Source organism: Fringilla coelebs (genome assembly GCF_963513975.1).
Source record: "Fringilla coelebs genome assembly, chromosome: 6".
NCBI classification, from domain to species: Eukaryota; Metazoa; Chordata; class Aves; order Passeriformes; family Fringillidae; genus Fringilla; species Fringilla coelebs.
The window spans coordinates 30,729,581-30,752,508 of NC_140034.1; positions in this window are offsets into that span (position 1 = coordinate 30,729,581).

Genomic DNA, 22,928 nt, shown 5'->3' on the forward strand with positions numbered 1-22,928 from the left:
TAATAATTAATGAAGCAGCAATTCATGTATAATGGCATAAACAGGCAGTTATTCCTTTGGATAAAAATCTGAGTTTGATTGACTCAGATCCACTGTTTGCAAGCCATAAAATCACAGTCATGAACAATAATTTCCAGCATGCAAAACATGTACACCAAGAAACACGGAAGGTGGTACATGCCTCTTGTGTACAGCTTACAAAATGAGTGAAGATCATTACCTCTATTTATGGATCATATGATAATCTTACTGTATTTAATAATGCATTTTTCTGTGGAGAAAATCTTGAGAAAACATCGCTGAAATTACAAAAAGCACCTAGAATACTTGAATACTTGAATACTTGAACACTTCTGCTAATGTGGGTATTTCGCTAACCAGGAACATTTTTTGGGACACATCTGAATTTTTTCACTTTGCTGGTTAAGTTGCAGGCTCTGGTTAAAACTATGTTCTGATATTTTACTCTTGTTGAGGCTTTTCTAAAAATACATGTATATATGTATGCAAATCACCTGATTTCTTGCCTGATGTTTGAAATAACTTGCTGCGTTTTGAAGCTTTTAAAGATGAGTTTAAGTAGCAGCTTCTGCTTTCATCAAATAAATGGATTTAAGCGTGAGTAAGACTGCCATCTATATCAGTAGCTTACTGATTCCAAGAGACTGTAGCAAATGAACCAGGAAGTCTCACCTCTATGCAAGATACAGCTGAAGGCGTGTAAATACTTGGTTTTGACTGAGAAATCAATCATTCACAATCTGATCCTCTAACTCAGAGAGGGCCAGTTTACTCTTCTTTTACAGGCATGTGCATTTCTGCTCTATAAAGGTATTTAATGCAGAGTGTGAACATATTTCCTCCCTAGGGCAGAATGTACAGTAGATGCAACAAAGTAAAGAATTGCAGGCCAGGAAAAACAAGAGTATGTGTTTAAAAGGTGTGGCTTTATTAGTCTTAGCCACTTATGTCAGTCTTGCAAAAGTATTACAAAATTTTAACAATGCAAGGCACAAAATTGACTTGCTCACCAGAGTTTTGAATGAAGAGGAGAGACATAATGTCATTGTGCTTATCAAAGTAAAAACAAACCCACAATTTCTGGGGAGAATGCCTTTTACATCTTCTGTATCTTCAAGATTTTCAAGTCAGTGCCACAATTACTGAGATTGCAGTCTATTATTCTGATGTTAGGAAATACCAGTTGTACAGCTGCACGCTGAATGTGAATTATATTCCATGGTGTAATGCATTATTATGCAGGCTTTAATTATAGGATAATTGACTGGTCTTTTCCACAAAATTCTGACCTCATTTACTTTGATTCTAAATATTTGCAAAACCGGCTTTGACATAATCATGAAATATCTATGTTAGCTTGAAGCATATGACCTGAAGAAAGACTTGCCTGACCAAAAAAGTTTACATCTTCTGGCTGCATTCTTTGAGTTAATGCATGATTACACCTCTTTTTGCTATCCTGTGCCTGCCTCTACACTTCTAAAATGGTGGTAACAAAGAAAACCCCTCTTGCTGGAGCAATTGTCTTGTCTTTGGCATATGAAGACTCTTGTATGTTTGCTTAGTGTTTCATGCTAATACAAACACCCCAGTTTATGACTGAGGCACACAGGCACTGTCTTAAAGAGGTATTACTTTTAAATTTCAGTCTTATGTTTTTCTTGTAGATAAATTCAGCCATTTCATTATATGGCTTTAAAATGGATGCTTTCCTTCAGTCTCCTAATAAAGTACAGTTTTGTAAAATGCTTTTTTTTTGGTTTTGAGGTTGCTATTCAAAATTTCAGAGCTCATTCCTTTCCCTGTTTTAACATGTAAACCAGAATTGTGATTTTTCAGGAGTCTCAGTCACAAGCACTGTTATTAAAAGAAAATAAAAATCAGTATTCTATTCTGGATGTGGCAATATTTAAAACTTCCTTTGTGGTATTAACTAGAGGAAACTGTTGAACAACGGATTATTTTCACATGTATCTGTACAGATTTCTAAAATGAAAGATTTTTGCTCAGATGTTGGTTTCAGACTATGAGACATATGCTTATATAGTTTGAAGATTTGTTCTTTAATAATTTCTTTCCAGGTTTTTGAATTCCTGAATTTTCTTCTCTTTGCTGGTTTTGGTTGGGTTAAATATTTCTGTTCTACAAATATAATATTTTCAAATTGCTGAGTAGATCAAAATACATTTTATCTGTAATAATAGTCCTTAAGTCAGCAATATTAAAAGTTTTTTTCATTTTGTAGTCAGCACTGTGTTACTCTTAAAATATCCTCCTTTTATTAAAGACACAAAACCCACCCTAATCTAGAAGAAGCCAAATACTATGAGACAACTAGCCAGATTAAGATTTTTTTTTTTTTAAGTTGGAGCTGAGGATGACAAGTAGGCTTGGAGAGAAAGGAGATTAAACAAATCTTATTCCTTAAAAGGAGTCAGGAAAGCAAGTAATCACAGTGACATTAATAAAAAGTCATATTTGAAATATAGTTGAAAGAGCATAGGCTGGCTGTTCTTTTCAAGAAGACAAATATGAAGAAAAGTTGCACTTTTCTTATTTGAAAACTAGGCAGAGACTGTATAATTGCTCCCCACTTTAGGTATATTGAAATTTCTTTCCAGGTTTATTGGCAACATTTCACATTTATTGAAGTAACGTCTGTTCACGCAATACTTCATATTGTGAGAGCGTCAAAACACAAGATAGATTTTTGGGTCAGAGCTGGAAAGACGTTGTCTCTAGACACTTTCCCTTATTCCCCTGACCATTGCACTTCATCTCATTGTCCCATTCTTTGCCCATATTTTTTTCTCTTTCGGAAGAACTTTGGAAACTTCACTTTTTCTTAATTAGAGCCGTCTCATGCTTCCTCAGCAGAATAGGCAGTGGAAATTTGTTTTTTTCTAAGGATGAGGATAAATAGTTTGCATCATTCTCTCCCTTGGAAGTAGAAAATTAAAAATTGCTGCACCAAAAAAGACATTCCCAGGTATTTAGCAGCAAGGACCAAGAATCAGCAAAGGTGTTTTGGGAGAAAGTACAGGAATATTTTGGAGTGCAGATGAGAGAGATGGGAAAATCACATGCTTCATGCAACAGCCTGTGCCTACCACCCTTCCATTTCAAATAGCCCTCCCAGGGGCAAACTCCTGTGTGCCCAGACAAGAGGGAGAGAGTGACCCTGGAGGAAGAGGGAGGGAGAAAGGAGACCCAGGAAGGAAATGCAGGCAAGGGAGAATGCCTTGAGGTAAGCTCACCACCAGCTCAAAAGGTGCAAGAGCAAAGTGGTCTCTCACAATGCTACAAAATGTTTCCAGCACCATGTGTCCTTCAGGAAAACCCTTATCCACCTGTGCTGTTTTCTTCAAGGCTGTCTACATCCACCTGTTGAGAGACAGAGTATAAACTCTTTGGTGGTGCACAGCTCTTGAGCACTGGCAAAGTGGCCAACAGAGCTAGGTACACCTTCTAGAAGAGCAGCTTTGCTACCCCAAGAGGCCGGCAGACCTTTTTCTGTCATAGAACTCAAATTAGCCCTAGTCCTAGAAAAAGAAAAGCAAAAAAATCTTGAAAAACATTTCTCAGGTTCAGAAGAGAGTTTTCTGACTGGCTCTTTTAAACTGTGACATGACGACCTAGCAAATTCTCAGCTTTGAAAGCACTTTAACCACTAAATAACACATCCATGATCTAAACATTGACCAACAGTCTAAAATGCTTAAGTGGCTAGGGCAGCAGCATATACCTACCTGTGTGTTAACTCTGTGGAAACCGTGTTCATAGGAGCACTTTGTCTTCTTTTCATAAGGAGTAGTTTTAAAAATCTATTAAGGAGCACACATGTGTGGATTATTAGAACTCAGGGACAGAGCTGATGAATGAGAATTTTATGCAAAATAAAGTGCATATTAATATGACCTTATTGCTCTTGTGGGGAGTGAATTTCAGTTCAGAGTGAAAAATCTGAGAAAGTATCTCTTAAAATAGATAGTTTTAAAGAGAAGCCTCTTTGTTCACTAAAATAATGAAATAATGTTGGGCATGTGTTTTTTAATTCTGTGATCTTGTCCCAGCCAACTATGGCATCTTCCCACTTGTATCTGTTATGACCTACAGGAAACTCAGCAGTGGCATACGTGGAAAATACTCATCACTGACTCACGAGAAAAATCATGCTCATTCATTTTCTTCCTTCCAAAAGAAAAGTCACAACAAAAGGCTACTGCCATTTAGTGTTCTCTTTCCTAGTTCTGCATGCTGTTAGCAATACCACTGCCACCTCTCAATGGGAAAACATTCTGCCCATATTTTCAAGAGGCATTTTACTATCAACTTGGAGATCTTGTTGACTTTTCCCAGCTGTTTTTATTTATTTGTTTAAAATATTGTTACAGTGGATTTCATAATCGCTCTCTCCTCCTGGCAACCAGACATGAATTTTTAATCTGCACAAAAAAGCAGATCTAAGTGGAGAGGAAGTGCAGGCAGGGTGTGAAAGGAATATTTGGGAGCTTTGGATAAAAAAAACCCAACTTGATAGATATGAGGTAAAAAAATACATTAAATTAAATTGAAATTTAGATAAAATAAAATATAAAAAAATTAGCATGAAAGCTCAGCATTCCTCAGGTCTTCTGAGACCCAGAGTTATAAATTAGATTAATAAATATGTGAGCATGGTTATAACTTCACACATTGCATAGGGCTGGGCCCAGAGTCCTGGTTATGAGAGACAGTTCATCCTGCCTTTCCATTCTAATGTGTATTTACTTAAAGATTTCATGTATTTCTGTAGACCTTCAGGTAGACACAGTTGTGTTTTATCAGGTATTAGATAATTGCCCTAACTAAGCCCAGAGTTGGACTGAACCAGAAAATTCAACGTGTCTGACATCGGCACTCACATTTTCGAATATAAACCTACCTTCAAAGTAAAAGAAAATTATCTAAATGTCTTATTTACTTTTGTGTTTGGGACTAAAGATACGTGACTTTGTCATCAAAGGAACTTGTGATGTTGAAGTGAAATTAAATTTGTGCCTAAAATGCCTAGACAGTATACAAGATTTTCAAAAACAACCTGAAAAGTTTTCATTTCTTTCTTCTTTACTTGTGCTAAGGACAAGTGACTTCACTATCAATGGTGCTTATTAGAATCCTGTAATATAATGAAAATGAAATGCATTGTGCCCAATATGCCTTAGTTTTCATAATAATGACAACACATATGCTGTATTTCTTTCTTTGTCTTCTTTGTGTCACTGATATAAACTGTCTTTCTGCCATCACAAACTGTGAATAATGTATGAAATAAATAAAAAAAATGTGAAGTATGAATAGAAATAAGCTGTGCAAGAGACCCATATGTTCTACTTGGGGATGGGCTTGATTCACAGCCTATCAAAGTCAATGCCAAGAATACTATGGAAATTAACAGGCTTTGATCAGGCTCTATAGTCATATATTTTGGGCCTGGATTTTTAAGTAGTGAGAAAAGAAGCAAGTTGTCAATGAACAGTACTTTTTTCCTTTGTGTTACACTTCAGGTGCCAAGAGCTCTCTTGACACCTTGGCTTTGTTGCTGCTTCTCACACTTGGCCCCACTACCTGTGGCAGGTCTGGGTTTAAGCACATTCAGATACAATATTTTGATACGAGACGGTGAAATGGAGCAGCTGAGCCTAAAGTGTGAATGTTAGTTAAACGAGATCCAGGACAATCTAACTCCGTGTTTATTAGACAGATGAGTGTCTCACTCAAAGCCTCGAGCTTTGATTTGTTAGTCCCTTGAGTCATTACTTAATACATGGTTGACATTTAAAAATAATACTTCTTGCACAAAGGGCCAGCTTGTGAGCACGGGGCCGGCAGAGCAACACGTCTGCTGGGAGCTCCCACCCACGGCAGCAGCAGCGCTAATGAGTAACGTGGCAATAACGCCAGCTCCCATGAATTAGGGATGAATAATGGGCTTCTGGCAGAGACTGCAAGATGGCATGGGAACCTCCAGCCCCCCAGAAAGCTTTGGCTCTGTCACAAGGAAAGCCTTTCCCATTACCTGGCTCCCGAGCACACTCCCTTGGAAAGAAAGGAGCCAGTGCAACCTGTTGTGGGAGGGAGGGCTTTCCTCCTCTCAGGAACCGGAGAGGACTGCTGCCCACTGCATTCCCCATCCTACACATGAAGTAGGACAGGGAGTTCGCTTCTCGCTATGTCTACTTGCTGAAAAAGAAATTAAGAAAGGATCCTTTATCAGTAAAGAAAGGGGAAAAAAAAGGAGCCTATAAGGAGAAAAATAGGGCTGATATGCTGGTAAGATTTTACAGGGGACTGGGAACAAGAGACTGAGAGAAAAAATGAGAGGAATGTGATCTGAGGGCAGAGCTTGAGATGCAAACTGGGGATCTAGCTGTCTCAGCCCTGGGCACATGGGGGTTCAAGGGGAGCCAGCCCCAGGAGGAGACTGTGCTCGTGCAGGACTGAGGAAGCTGATCACAGGAAATTATTTCTTGAGGATCTATCAGAAAATTCTATGTAGCACCAAATGCTTAAAATCACATTGCTGATTTACCATGTTTCTCCCTTGCAAGGCTTCAATCCAGACAAAGGAAATTCGGAAAAGGAAACACAGGTCAAAATACTCAATATTGTTATTTTTTATTATTTGAAATAGAGCATAACAACATCAAAGTGTCCTTTTCCTGTTTTCTGAGGAAAAATATCAAGACTGAGAAGAACTCACAGAATTTTCAGAAATGCAAACCTTTATTTCTGAGAAAATTAAAAAACTCACTGTTTGTTGATATATTTATACATTTCTGTATATTTATTGTTTTCCATGTAAAAATGTTCTGACTCAAAATGGGTGCTGGATGGACTATTAGCAGTCCAGGAACTCTCTCTCCAGGAGTACAAAGGAACCTTTTGAGGAGTTTGGTAGGAGGAAGGAGCCTCATAGAAAGGGCAAGACAAGGCTGACCAGACCCTGTCACCCATCTTTGAATCATGAGTAAAATGGTACTAAAAGAAACCAACACCTGAAACTATCCATATCTCAAGCCCCCATTTCTTTTTGTTAAAGACAAGCAATTTTATGTTTATTCAGCAAATTAAAGCCTTTAATTCAAATAAAAGAAGTACAAAATTTAATTTAGGATATTGAACTTGATGAAGAAGAGTTCTTACCTGCAAATGGTAATAGATGTGGAAACATCCTACTTAATCTCATCTATAGGTCAAATATGTTTTTTATTTCTGATGGAGTAGTGGAGACAAAAACTAGGAATGTGGATTTGTGGTATACACATAAGACAAACTAATTTTTTTGGTATCTTCTTAAGTATTCAGAAATAATTGCTTCTGTCCCATATTTTCAGAGCTTCTAATTAGTAGTGAAGAAAATAGAGGAAAGTTTTTCACAGAAAAGAAGGAATAGAAAACTAATCCACTTTGAATTTTTTGTACTTGATTTTTTGCACTTGATTTTTTGCTTTTTAAACACAAAGGTACCGTTCAGTAATATGTAAAGCTGCATTTTCTTCCCATATGAGTAATTATGAGCAATGTGCTAATAGTTACAACAAAATATGTCTGGGTACCCAGTAGAAAAAAAAAATAGATCATAAAATTCAAAAGACATTCTCCAGGTATTTGGCAGGACAGAACCATTCTTGTCCATTTAAAGACTCTTTGTAAGAGTATGGCTCATATGCAAAGTAAAGAAAATGCATCCAAATAAACAGGTCACTTCTAAAGAGATGTTAATTAAAATCTCTAGAATCTAGACAGAAAAGCTTTTGAGATCATTCCTCCTCTCTCAAAACCAATCTCTAGTCAATCATACGCCCATTTCTGCTCTAAAATAATTTGCTTTCCTAGTTGTAGGAGCTTTTGGATCAAATATGTAATTTATACAATACTGAAAAAAAAATGGGTATAAAATAAATTGTTGGACAACACCTGTAAATGAAAGCACTGGAGAACTGGAGAATAATGGTACTCATATCGCTGATTTGGAGTTATTTACATGAGTAAATGATTTCCACAAAGAGATAGAGGAAGGGAACAGAAGGAGAGACTGCTATCAGAAAGACTTCTGATAAAATACATTTTCACTTTAATAATCTCTAAACCGTACACTGTGTGGGTAGATTAAAGTGGATCAAGTTTTAAATTTTTTTTTTCAATTGAAGAAAACCTTTAGCTTTATTTAACCATGCACCAATTATTTACTACATACCAACTCAGAGTCTCACATACAGATATTACTGGCATGCAAAGCTGCCAAAATTATAAAAAAAAATATTGTAAAAACATTTATTACTCAGTAAGTATAGAAGAGGTATACAGTAATAAAGACAGGCTACTTTAAATTTATATAGTCAGACCTACTAAAGTGTTAAACTCAGCAATGCTGATGAAAGTTGACAGTAATAAAAGAAGGCTGAATGCAGCCTATATAAGCATTTTAATTACTGTCCTTAGTTAAAATAAACAAGGCTGTGAGTTAAACTTTCATACCAGGCAGGTATCCCAGTATCTGGGTTAAACACAGAGCATTCAGGCCTGGAATGTAAAGTAGTAACTTTCCACTGTGACTCTTAAACAGTGCCATGCAGCAAATATCAGTAATTCCTCATGTATTTAGATCTCTGTGGATTAACTCCATATTGAAATGGAATATAAGCAAACTGTTCTGTGTGCATGGGTGGGATGGGTATTGATATGCAGCAGAATCATATTCAGTGAGTTTTGCAGGTTTGGGGGGGGGGGGAACTGCATGTTTCTAATTTGCAGTTATGTGTGAGCTTGAATTGTAAGCATCTGAAACCAGGCTGGAAAGATACTGAAATTTTTTTATTGTTCCTCATGACATGTGCAGCAAATATATACCTATTATAGATATTGTAAGGACTTATATTCCTGTCAGTATATAGGAATAGAAAATAAAGAGTCAGTAATTTATAAAAAATGAGACTAATATGTAAAAACCTTTCTATTTTATTGGGATTTGCAAGCAGTAGATCTGTTTTACAGAAGGTAGCTTCTAAGTCATAACAGAACTGGTGCATTGTTAAAAATCATCGATAACCATCTATAACAGCATTTTGATTTTTATTTCAAAGTGAAAAACTGTGAATTGTTTCTACTTAGCAAGCAAATATATACCTCATCTCCTGGTCCCCAGGTCACAAAAGAGGGTTATCCTGTCACCACCACTGATTTCTTAAAAGTGTGACATGTATTTAGTTGTCAGTTCCGATCAGCAGCATTCACGAATCAACATTACATCAGCAGCAAAGCACACCATTTTATGCTCTTTTGGAAGATAATTAGAGTTCCCTTTTGTTGCAAATAAGATGTAAAACAGCTATAACTGCTGGTGAACGTGATTAAAGTAACCTCTATAGAACCCCATTATTCTAGACAGATTCCTTCAGATGCATAATTTCCCCATTTTAAGAAAACATAATGCATGCATATAAAATTCAAATTGTCGAGACACCTCTAACAAAAATTAGTTGTCTATTAAGGCATTCTTAGTAGCTGGTTAACATGTAAAACTCTTTAAGTGTATTTTAAAATAATCATGAAATAATAGTACATGTCATTAAAGGTAAACATTTTAAAGTGAGAGGTTTGTTCAGACAAGAGCTGTGTATTAAACTTTTTCTTACAAAACTCCCATTAGAAGAATATACCACAGTCTCTTCTATCTATCAGGTATACACCAGAACATCCCCCTGCCCCCAGCTCCATAATCATGCCTCACTATACACAGACAAATTAGGGAACACTGTCATTTTTCAGCACATAATTTATAGCTGAAATGCCTTCATTAGATCTCATCTAACATTGTAAAAATTTTGTTCATAGAAAAAGTATTCACTTACTGTTGGACAACATACATAACTTTTTTATTTGGCACATGTGGTCTGGTCTTCTACAGAGGTTCCTGGATGGTGGAAAGATTGTCCACGAATAACCTTTTTTAACACGGGATAGAAAAAATTGATCAAATAAGGCAGCCTATATTAACCCAAATGTTCTTACTATACTACCATTTACCAGTTTTAGAAAGTATTTTTAGAAAATCTGAAAAAAAAACCTGAAAAGAAGGTATTTTAAAAAAATACCTTTCTTTCAAATAATAAGTTGTGATTTTATAGTCAAGGAAGAGAAGCACCAACAAATTGTTTTAAGGCACAGGGATGATGCTGCTAAATATCCAATATATCATTGTTTAGCAGCAAGCATCAAAGTTCTGCTGAGTGCAGCTTTGTGCATACTGTGCTCTATGGCATGGAGAGCTGGGAATAGGAACTGGTTCTCAAATGGTGCAGGACACCCCAGGGCAGCTGTTGAGCAATCAAATTTCAGATTTGAATGGATAGAGTTGACTCTGATCACACAAGGGCAATATGCACTGTAGTTTCCAGAATAAGGTCCTTGACAATAGTTTGCCTCTGAATTATGTAACAGATAGTAGTTTGTTCGAAATTTTCAGAAGATAATAAACTATGATGAACAAATTAGAAAAAGATTGCCAATAGAGTGACCATTACTTTTGCTGAATTGTTATAATTATAAAATCAAATCCTGGTTTGCTCTGTTGGGTACCTCAGCATTTAAAGGAAATGCTATTAAAGAAGCTTACAAATGAATAATCATTCCCAACAACTCACAGCAGCACTCACAGCATGAAAGTACAAGAAATAGGGAAAGTTTTCAAGGAGGGAACTGATTAGGGTGAGGATGATTCTCTGTCAGAAAAATATATTGTGCAAGTGTCCTCTAGAGAAAAAATTTTCACCTGAAAAGAAACAGCATTATGAACGCTACAGAACTGTAGATTGCAGGACACTGATCTTATTAAGAACCAATGCTAATTTGCACACTGTCTCCCGCTGAACTAGAAGCAAGTTTACCACTGGGTTTGTTAATTTACGCAGGACACCATTATCTTTGGTTGGACTTAATGTGTCAGAGTAGATAGAGGTCATTAGCTGCTGGGTTCATGATTATCTAGCATGAGTTACAGACAGTATCACAGAAATACATTTGTTCTGAAGCTTCATTTCTCCTCATGTGATTTTTTTCCCTATTGGTGTTTAATTCCATTTGCAAAACCTTAGACATTGGGTATTACACATGTACACACACACTGCTGGTCATTTTGTTTTGTTTTCTTTTGTTTTTTCCTCATTAACCATTCAGAAAAGTAAAGAAATTTTAAATTAAAAAAAAGTTTAAAAGTATGTACTTTGCATTTAATAGAAGTGATAAACAGTCAGCTTGACTTTATAAATTTGCAATAGCAGACATAATTACAATGGAAGCTGTAAGATCCCCATTATATGTAAATCAATTATTTAGGTAGTTCAGGATTGGGGAAATAAATGGATAAATCTCTCTGCTAGATGCTATACCATGCATTTATCTAAACCTTCCATTGGACTTCTGGAGCATGTCCTACACCCTAAAATGTTGTTAGAGAAAGAGACTATAGGCTGTAATTGGAATACTACTTTTAAGTATAGCTCTTTAAAATCTTACATCCACAAGAAATCTGCCTATTAAAAAAATATTTGTGTTTTCTGGTTAAGTAAACACATTTTCATAAAGATCTATGCTCAGTCTATTTCACTTAAATGGAACCAACCATCTACAAATTCATTTACAATTTTTAGATCTGTACAAGAACATTCCTAATAGCAGGGAATACTTTTGTGTCTCAGCATGATATCTTTAGAAAGAGGTGAATTTTCATTTATTTAATGCAAATACTCATACAAGGTAAACTGCTTAGGCATATATGGAGCATGTTTTCATGGAAGCTTTGTGGCAACAGGAAAATAATAGAACATAATTGTACAATAAATGGAACGTTGCAGTTTCAAAATTACTCATGCTATGGTGCAGTGAATAAAAAAGAATACAGGAAGATTGAGATACTGTTTGCTGGGTTTCAAGCTGCTTTGCTTACAAATTATTTCATTCTAGTTTTATGTGTATTTTAGGAATATCTCTTCTTCACTAGACAAATATCAACAGGGAAGATATACATGATCTCTGAATACTGAAAAAAAGCTTTAGATACTGGAAGTTTGCATTGTTATCAGAGCTTGGTCACCAGAACTACTTCAGCTATATAAAGTAGTTGCATCAGCTCTGTTTTATTAATAAATTTAGCATGCTTTCAGTTCACAGATATTATATTAAAAAAAGGGGGTTTGTGGTTTGAAAATAATTTTATTTCCAAGTTATTTCTCTTTTTTTATGCAAACAGTTTGTCTTGTGATTTGACATGAATTACCTACTAAGACTATAGTTTTGATTATTTCTGCCTACCTTTATCCACTTAATCTTTCTGGTTATTTAAATAACATGGTATTTTTTTGCTTCTGCCTGCATGGTTGAAATATTCGTGGGGAAGAGAAGGACTTGAAGCAGTAGGTGTGGCAAGCACACATGTGCAGGTGTTCATGCACCCTTAAGCATTCCAAGAAACAGAGTGTCTCGTAAAAGTAGTTGTGAAAAGCAAAAGTGGAGCGTGCATACTTCTAAAATTGAATTTGTGATTGAACTTCTTGCACCCTGAGGCTTCTGTGTTTACCTGGCTGTGATGTAGATATTACTTCAGCACCATTCTGTCAGGTCACAGGTGATGCAAGAGCTGCTCTTCAGTCAGGGTATGGCCACAGCAAGAAATGGCATTTAGATTGTTCCCACTGCTGGGTGTTCTCTATACCACCGAGATCATGCATAGCAACTGAAAAGTTCTCTAAATAAACAAGGAGATCAGGAGGAATTCTGCTTGCAAGTCCACTCAAATTCTTTAATTTTTCAGCATATAGGAATATGCATATAGCATATATGTGTTTGGTTTAAGCATATGTATAAACTCCTACAGCTTTTATTGTAAATTTTACTGAACTCAAGAAGAAATTTGCTGATGTCCTAGATAATTCTCCAGATAATAGACATTATGAATATTTCAAATAGAGATTAATGACCATAAAGCTAGTTATCTCCTAGCTGGGGACAATGTCTTGTCCTTTTATTGACATGAAAATTGTGCTTTCTTGCTAAAAGAAGTTAAGGCAATGAGGGTGGGGAAAAAGAGAAAATCAAAAGGAGGCATTGTATACTTTATTTCACAACTTTTTTTGCAATATATTTTGAGCAATCTCTGCAAATATACAATTTCTATGTACAATTTCAAGATCAGTATGCTCCGTATAAGATAAAGGTAAAATCCAGTCAATTATGTGGTTGCAGCATTTTCAGTGTAACAGAATGTCATATGCTGTTTTAAATAATTCCTTGCTATAAACTTATACTGCAAAAAAAAAAAAAAAGAGTTAATTTAAAAATCATCACCATCATCTTTCAAAATTACATCTTTTTGGAGATAAAGACGTTTTTCTTGTACGTGGTATTTAGGATTTCATTTGCTTTAATCCCTTTAGGATATATCATCCCCACATTCTGGTTCTCTGATAGACCTTGCATGACAGTTCTCCTTGCAGCTAACCTTAACAGCCACCACCCTACACTGTCTCCTTCCCCTTACAGGTGTTCCATATCACCTTTACCTTTTATGCCAAGTCATTTTCATTCCTCTATGGATTTCTTAGCTCAAGACCTTTACATGAAGTATCTTTATATAAGACACCATGGGAGTAAACAAGGCAGACTGCAGTTTTCTGTATAGTCAGCTTGTTGAAGATTGGGGAATGCTAAGATTGTAAAAAGTTTGCTGACTTTCAAAATGTGCATAAAGGTAGCACTGCACCAGACATGACACCACATGGATAAAGATGGGGCTAAAGACTAAAAATTTAGTCAGAGCTAAGAAGCCTGATCTCTTCTGTTCATATAAAAATTTTTTATTTGTACTTTATATTTTTGAAACAGTTCAGGTGGAGAAAGGAGAAAGGGATGAAAGAAAAGAGGAGCTTCCAGATTTTGGTCATTCATACATATTCATTGTCTTAGGCAGTCTGTCTTTTTTATCATGACAATAAATTCTCTACTATTGAAAAAGAAATTCAGAACACCCAGATATGCCTTTTTCTGCAGAGAGAAGGAATACTTAGACTATCTTATGTTGAACTGCCACTAAATATTCTAGTGACCACAACTACCAGTCCCAAGAAACTCATTTGCTCAAATCATCCACCTCAGGGGAAACAATATGAAACTGAATCAGGAGAACTCCTCTGGCAAAGCAACAGGAAACTCACAGAAGACACCTACTAGCAGTATTATGTAAATACCACCTAACATTTTTTTGCTAAAATGGACCTGGTTGAAATAGATTCCAATATATCTGTGATTATTTGTTATCATGAAGCATAAAATAAGAGTTTTGACTTCTTTTCCATTTATGAACACACCAGATTTGTTTTGCTGTAGATATCCAACCCAATAAAAATGCTTGCTGCATTGTAATCCAAAAATGATTGTCAGGGCTGATTAATCTACTCCGTCCTGGCAGATTTAAATAAAAGGTTTTCAAAAATCATAGAGAATGGATTTGAGGAAGTGCTTATAAACACCACAGAGTTTACAGACAAGTTTTGTACTATTGTACAAAGACAAAAAAAGAGAAGTCTCCTGGCATAAGAACTGACAGATTCTGTTGCTGTCTGCAATTGTGAAATTAAATTGACTGAGGCAAAATGGTTCAGAACATGCAGGTGACGTCATTCTTCACATCCAGGGGGAGGTCACTCTACCTGTGGAGGAAGTGCTGACAGGATGTTTATGTGGGATTGATGTCAGATATTATTCAGGCAGATGAGGGCAGGAAGAGGGTGTGTAAATAGGAAGTCCCTTAATTTTGTTTAATTTCCTTAATTCTGTTTTAATTGTAACTTCTTTAATACCTGAAAAATTAACTCTTTTCCATGCAAGAATGATAAAAACATAAAACAGATGAATTGTCAGCATATGCTTCAGCAATTTCTATAAAATATTTTAGTTTTATCTTCTTCTTTATTTACATTATTTAGGGAAATGTTAGCATAAATGTCACTGTCCTTTGGCTACATTTATTTATTTATTCCAAGTGGCAGTGCAAGTTCACCAAATCTTAAATTTTGAGTTGATTAGTTTTTAAAAAGGAAAATAGGTGACACTTTATATAGCATTACTAGCACTGTTGTTAAAAGAGTCAAATGAAGATTTATTGAGAATGATTTTTACTCTAGTCACTTAGAAACTGACTCTTACTGACATACTGTTCTCAAGTTTTGTAAAACATGCAAATGTAACGATAGCTTTGTTATACATGATGAGTTAGAGGAAAAAAAAGAGTTGTGTAATAATTGCAATGCCTATAACGAAACCATAATATTAGTTTGTTCCCCATTTCTCCACCATTTCATTAATTTATTTTTTTAAATATATCAAATAAAAAAATACCTGAATCAAGATGAGAATTTTAATGAATGCTTTCTCCTGCTTCCAGACAAGTATGTAGAATGAGCATAGTTGGTGAACTACATTATGATAGAGCACAATGAACAGAATTATGAAGTTATTGTGTAAATGTCAATATTTTCAGGTATTCACAAGCAATCACAATATGTTCCCGTCACCTTTCACAGATCGTCCATCTTAAAACACTGGCATATATTTCATAGGCTAAAACATTTGTGACCAAAAATTTATCTCTATTAGATGATAAATAGTCAGTATCAAATACCATTGCTATTGTGAAATTTTGGCACATGGTCTCTCTGCTTATCATCATATAAAAAAATATCATTGCATTCATAAAAAGAAGAAACAGGCAAGTAATGCAGAGGGGGGCTCTGAAGGCAAGCCCACAAAATGAAATCTGGTCCACCTTTACTCTTTTTTTCTTCCCTGCCCTGTGCTCCCCAGCTCCTACAACTCCATTTTCCCTTTCCTTAAATTAGGCTGTAGCTGTCTTACATTGTATTCTAGCAGAGGCTGTTATTTTTGTCCCCTGTAAATAAATATGATGGGATGGTAGTGTACAGTTTCTTTAAGAGATAGGGCACTTGCTTTGCTTCATGACAGGTTTCAGTAGAAAGGGGCACTTATGTAAGAGTCCCTGGTGACTTACACAGACCTTCTTCATGATTTAATGTCTTAAAACTGGATCTCTGTTCTGCAGTCAGACTGTCCTGCAGTCCTGCAGTTTCTGAATCCTAGCTTACTTCAGCAGGTAAAATACTGGCAAATTGCAGAGTCTGGTTGCAGGAGATTAGCTTGCTATGTTAAAAGAATATCCTACAGAAGAAGGAAACCTGTCAGAGCTTTCATGGCCAAATTTTCATTTTCCTGCTTTATTGCACTGAATTATCTACAAGTTTTTTTGTTTAATCACTGAATCTCCTTTTTAAATATAATTTTACTTCTACTTGGAGCATTCAACGCAGCAACAATGTGTAAAACTCCACTACCTAATGGATCCCGTTTTAAAAAGTAAGAAGAGATTTTTGAAAATAAAAAGTATTCCTGCCTTGAAAAAACAAGGATCATTTAGTAGTACCACTCTGTTCCTTAGGAAGGTAGAAAAAATTTTAAAGCTTCTCTCAACATCCTCTGGCCAATAAGAATAATCAGATAACTAAAAGGCAACATTGCTGATTTTAAATCATTGCCTTCTGCCCTCAGCTGTAGAAAATTGGTGGCACTACCACAGGGAGGTGGTGTCTTATCCTGACTAATCCTAACAGGAGGTAGGGTTAATAATTGCAGCAGATGAATGCCATTTCTTTGAGGGATGTAAACTGGTGAGCAGCAGCTCTAGGGAACAGAGGAGAAATTCTGATGACCATTTTCAAATGTCAGCTGTTATTTCATCATTTTTTTTCAAGTTCTTACCTGAAGAACCTAATGCCATGGTACAAAACCAATGTACCGCTACTAATTAGCAGAGTCCACAAACCTGAAGAAGACACTTGGGCTTCTTCATACCCCTCATCACTGAGGTAATTTTTCCAAAAATCGTTCCTTTTTCTATCAATATGCCTTGCAAGGAAGTATATATTTTTTCCAATAAAGAGTCCTAGTTTGAAATGTGTAACCTAAACTAGCTTTTTAACCCTCTTCTTTGAAGGAATAAGTGTGGCAGGTAAAGGGAAATCATTCCCCATAATCAAAACATGCCCCCCAGAAAAAATGTCAATGACAACATTTTGCTTCTACCAAGTTGGGTAGTTTGAGCAGTCATTCAGGGCCAACAAGTTTTCAGCGCCCCATCACTTCAACATGTGCTTTATGCCTCAAATCATATATAATTTTCTGAAATTAAGTGAGGATTTCAGTCCAGCTGAGTCTTCTCCCCTTTTCATGCAGTACTTGTCACACGGAAACTGAATGTCCCTCTTTAGCCTTGTGATTACAGCATTCACCTGGCAGTGAGGAGACTGGAACTCAATTGCTTGCTAATTCCTCAGTGGAATCTTCCAACCAGTAAATTTCTCTTGCTTTCACAGTGTCTCTCTCTGGCCTACTGAATAGTTTTTATCAACTGCAAACCACCATGCTAACTAAATAAGGTAGGGACACTTGTCACCTTCAGCTGCCTGAGTGGCACATGCTGTGTGTGCCATGCTGGCCTCAGGTGAGCTCTGAGCAGGTCAGGTGCAAAGCTGTAAAATCCTATTGCATCACTGCACAGCAAAACCCTGCATCTGGTGTACTGGTCAAATGCAGAAAGGAGAAGTCATAACAAAGAACTAAATAGGAAAGAACCAGTTACTAAACCAGCTCAAAAATTGCCTTAAAAACCCTTCGGCTGTGTTCACATCAGTGATCTGAAGTTCCTGACAGGACAATATGATCAGAATGCATCATATATTACCCAGGCTGGGGCTAATCATTAATTAATTCTTTTTTCAAGAGTGTGTTTATCTATACATATGAGCTTGAAGGTTCTATTTGACACTGTATACTAGGATTAAAAACACAGTGCTGCTGGGTTGCTTTCTAGTATCAAGTGTTAATCAATTAGTGTTGTACTGTTGCAATAAAGCTTTGTAATAAAGACAGTGATTTTTTTTCATGAATTTCAGACTAAAAGAGAAATGCAGGTGTATTTGTTTTGTCATTATTTATGGAATTTGACCTGCATTGAAATGCTGCCTTTTGTTAATTTTTACTTATGACTGGATTTTGTAGTAACACAAGTAAAATTATTCAGAGCCTCGTTGCAGAATTTATCCTAAAACAATTAATAAAAAGTTTAAATAGGAGTTTTGCCTTGAGTCAGGTTAAAGAAAAAATATCTTGCATGAATCCCTGCTCCACTTATTCATGCATATACCTTTCTATTTAAAATAATAATTCTACACTTGAATGAATAGGACTTGCCTCTGCTAGGAGATCTGATTATTGAAAAGGAGCTCAAAGGAACAAGAGAACTACACTAGAAGTAACTGAAATCAGTGAAAGTAACAATACAAAACAGAACTTGCAAAATCAGGTGCTTTGGTTTCGAGGAAAAGGAGGAAAATTGTAAAAGGAAGTGAAATAATAATACATTTGCCACTCTTTTGGTGAGAACAAATATGTTTTGGAAAGAAAGCAGTTTCTCTATATCTGATTTATCCAGCATGGCAGAAGAATTTACACAACAAAAGACACAACCTTTTAATAAAATTGAATGCAATGTGCAATTACAAAGTGGACATTTCCCCTTGTCCTACTGAATAACATAAGGATCTTGTATTCCATTTTAGTTCACAACACCTGTGATGAATTATTTGTAAATGCAATGAATAACATTACTAGGAACATGTCAAATTATACGTTGATAATGAATTTTTGGATGCATCTGCTATGTAATTGTTCCCAGCGGATGTGTATTCATCTTCACCTGGCATTATTTTCCTGATTTTGGGGTTTGTTTTTTATTATGCCTTTTCATTTTTATCATAATTGTTACAGTGATCCCTGTTCCTTTGTTCTAATCAGGTCCCTTTGATGGTGTTGCACATTCTGAACAAAAGAGGAGGGGAAAACACACCAGGCTATTGGCAAAACAAAACACTGGTCTTTATTTGTGACTTTCTAAGTGCCTGCTTGGCCTCAGAAGGTTGGGTGGTGTTGACAGGGACCAGTTGTTTTCCTGAATGCATCTGCCAGCTGCTCCAGGCATGTGTTCTGAAGAATAGGAGGTGAATAAACACTAAAGGCTGTTCTGCTGACAGACAGGTACATGCTGCTTTTACTAAGTGCATCTGAGACTTTTCTTAAAAAGGTAAATAAAGTGAATTAGTAGCATAGCATGCTGTGTTTTTCTCACAACACTCTGATATACAGAAATGCTCACAATGAAAATATCTGTCATCAGTTTATGGTTTTAGTAAGCAATTCCACATTAATTGTGTTTATGCAAACTTTCTGTATAATGTACTGTTTCTCATGCAGAGGTCATTTTTACTTTACAGAGTATACTTGTCTCTCAACATGAGTAATTTCAAAAAGCTGCCAAAATCAACTGATAAAATACTGGATATATGAGTGCAGAACTCAGGCTTTTGTTAAAATTTTACCTTTCTTTGTGATTCAGTAAATCATTTACAGCATCTGCCTGAGACCAATTTCCACTTTGGAATATTTGCTCTGCACTTTACACCCTTTTGAATTCTATATTGATATAACCAGCTGCTGATATTTCTTTCTCACTGAGCTGTGGATTGAACTACATGAGCAATTTTAGCCACTGTAAAAAATACAGTCTGGTTCTGGTCTTTTCCAGATGCTCAGGATTTCTGTTTCAGGATTATTTTTGAGATAAAGGAAATCACTGAACCTCATAACTAAATTTTATTCTCTTCTTTACCCTGAATTGAGCGGGATAGGTTTGTCCCCATATATGAGAAACATATACAGAAATTAAAAAAAATTAATTTAAAAAACGAAACCCAGAGCCTGAAACAACTCTTCTTTTCTCTTCTCTTCTCTTCTCTTCTCTTCTCTTCTCTTCTCTTCTCTTCTCTTCTCTTCTCTTCTCTTCTCTTCTCTTCTCTTCTCTTCTCTTCTCTTCTCTTCTCACTGGTATTCAAAATTTTTAAAATGTATTCAAACATTTGTAGACAGGCTACATTCAGCCTGACAGTTCCATGAGGTCTCATTATGATAATTTATGAGAATCATAGAATCACAGAGTTATTTTTATTGGAAGCAACATTAAAGATCATCTAGTTCCAACTCCCCTGTCATGGGCAGGACAAAAGATAAGCAGGGCAGGGACATAAGATGCTGTTCTTAAAAAAAGAAAAAAAAAATTCTAAATGTTTGGGATTACGAATGGTGATATAAACTGAAGGTAAAATACAACTGGTCTCCCTAATCAGCTGGGAAATGCTTGATTCAGAATAAATCTAAACTATTTTTCCCCCAGTGTTTCAACATCAGTCTCCCTGCATGCAGCACAGCATGTAGCTACACAGTATGTACCTAGATTTTTTTTTCTTTAATTGTGAATGTGAAAAATAAACCTAGCATTACATCACCAACATTAGTTTGCAGTAATTTTTGCAAACAGGTCTACAAACATGTCTTCCAAAAAGCACTGCATGAATGCAGATTCTATTGCATTTATTCACATTAAATAATTAGAAAGTGAGCATTAAATTGACAGTAATGTAGAAATGTGTTTATTTATAAGGCTTAATAGCTGCAGTACCATATCAGTACTTTGTACATGGACAGCACCTCTTAACAAGGAGTATTTTCAAAAACGTTAATGAGATAAATATTAGGGTCGCATGGAACCAAATTTTTCTCTTTATTATGATAGCCTGAGCTAAGGAAATAGATGTATTTAACCTCATAGTTACTTCATAAACAGTGGGAGCACAATCCAGTCAACTATATGAGCTGTTAATATCAATGCTTTATAGATATGTTGTAATTCAATTCAGTTTGTACTTATAGAATATGTTTACATTTCACATACAGATATAATTGTTCTTCTCTTCACTATCGTTTCACATCAGCTGGGCTGACAATAAAATCAACAACGAAAATATCTATTCACCATGATTTAGTAAATTGCACCAGCTCTTCCTGTTTAAATCTGGACTTTGAATTTCTTCAAAAAAAAGATTACAGCTACTGTCTGATGTGTATTTGGAATTTAGCCCAAATTGCAGCAATAGGCATACATAGCAAAATATTTAATTTAATCATTCATTAGTCTAATATGTACGTTCCTCCTCTGATCCTGCAAATTTCTAATGAGGCAGTTGAACATCCTCAATTTCTGTTCCTCTGGGATTTTTTCATCTGTCAAGAGAATTTTGCCCAACTATATCCAAAAAAATTATGAAAATGAAATTCAACTAGCTCAGCTTATAAAAGCTATAATAAAATAAATGCCACTTTCTTCATTATGTTAAACCAATTAAATCTAATTTCTCTTCTGTTTCCATACATAAGCAACAGCTGTACATGCCATCCATTGGTAATTAATTGCTTCCAACTGCCTGCCAATGAGAGTGGTATTTCTTTAAATCAGTGACACTACCAGCCTCCAAGTACACCAGGGCACATCAGATCATGCAACATGTGGGACATACAATAAGGCATATGTTTCTGGATGTACAGAAGAAGAGCAGCACATGCTCTTGCAGGCAGTGCCCTGGACTTGAGAATGACCCCTGACACCATGGGGCTGGGCACACAAGCTGTCCATAGGTCATCCCACAGCTTTGCACCACTGACCTAACAGATAAGATGTACAGGGCATTTCCCTGGTGGCCCTGCTATCAAACACAGCCTCCTTCAATCAGCAGGGAGACATTGCTTGGGAAAAGTGACTTGCCATTGGAAAAGGACCAATAGAGGTATCACCCACTTTTAGCAGTAGCTGAATTTCCATAAAAAAGTGGGGTGAATTGTGAAATGGAGACTGGAATTAGTATCTCAAATGTGCCCGATAAACCTCTTGCCCCTTCAATGGATACAGTAAATTACTTTCTTTTGGAAGAGGACATACAGCTGAAGAGTTTACAACTATAACTGCATTGTGTCTGGTCTGGGACGTTATACAAATGAGTTTATATAGACAGAGACCAGCAAGGTAGCCATGTGGCTTATAGTTAATAATATATTACATTTTTATTCTTTTTTTTTCCTGTTTGAAAAGTTCGTCATAAAGATTTCATGTGACAAGAGATTTTTTCCATCTCCATTAGGGAAAAAATGAAAGATATTTGAGGAGGAGGGGGGTGGCAGCAGGAAAAAGCTTTTATTGTTTACACTTGAAGTTCAAAAGAAGTAGCATGTGTGCCAAGTCTTTGTAAAAGCAAACAATAAACAAACAGTTTTCAGTGAAAAGTGAAAGAAAATGCAAGGATTTTAAAAAGGTACACTGGCTTTCAGGCTTAAGCCATCAAAGCCATTTACTCTCTTCATACTGACATGGTTTTCTTTACATGGATTTTCAAGTTTTGTGTTCTATATGTATGGATGAGTCCAAATTTTAAAGCTGTGTGCATAAGAAAAAAAGGAGAGTAGACCTGGTGTCCAGTGTACTTCAGGTACTCTGATCTGAAGCAGAAGAGAAAAAACTAAAGCCTCCATAAGTACACAAATGTAAAACTTGGGTCAATGAGAAGCAAATTAGACATGAATATAATCAAGACATGCTAAAAACATTAAAAGACCCATGATTAAAATACCCCAGTGTTCTGATTCTGAAAGTATCATGGGTGAGATTATGGACATCACGCAAGCCCTCGGCTTTCTGCAGTCAATTCCCCCCATACTCCCCCAGTTAGCAGAACTGCTGCATTAAGGGATATTAGAAGGCAGACTGTAAGTGTCATTCATGGACCCATTGCTTTCCTAATTCCTTTCTGATCCTGTTCATATCAGCTGTCCTTCACAGCCTTCTGTGGAAGCAAGTCTCT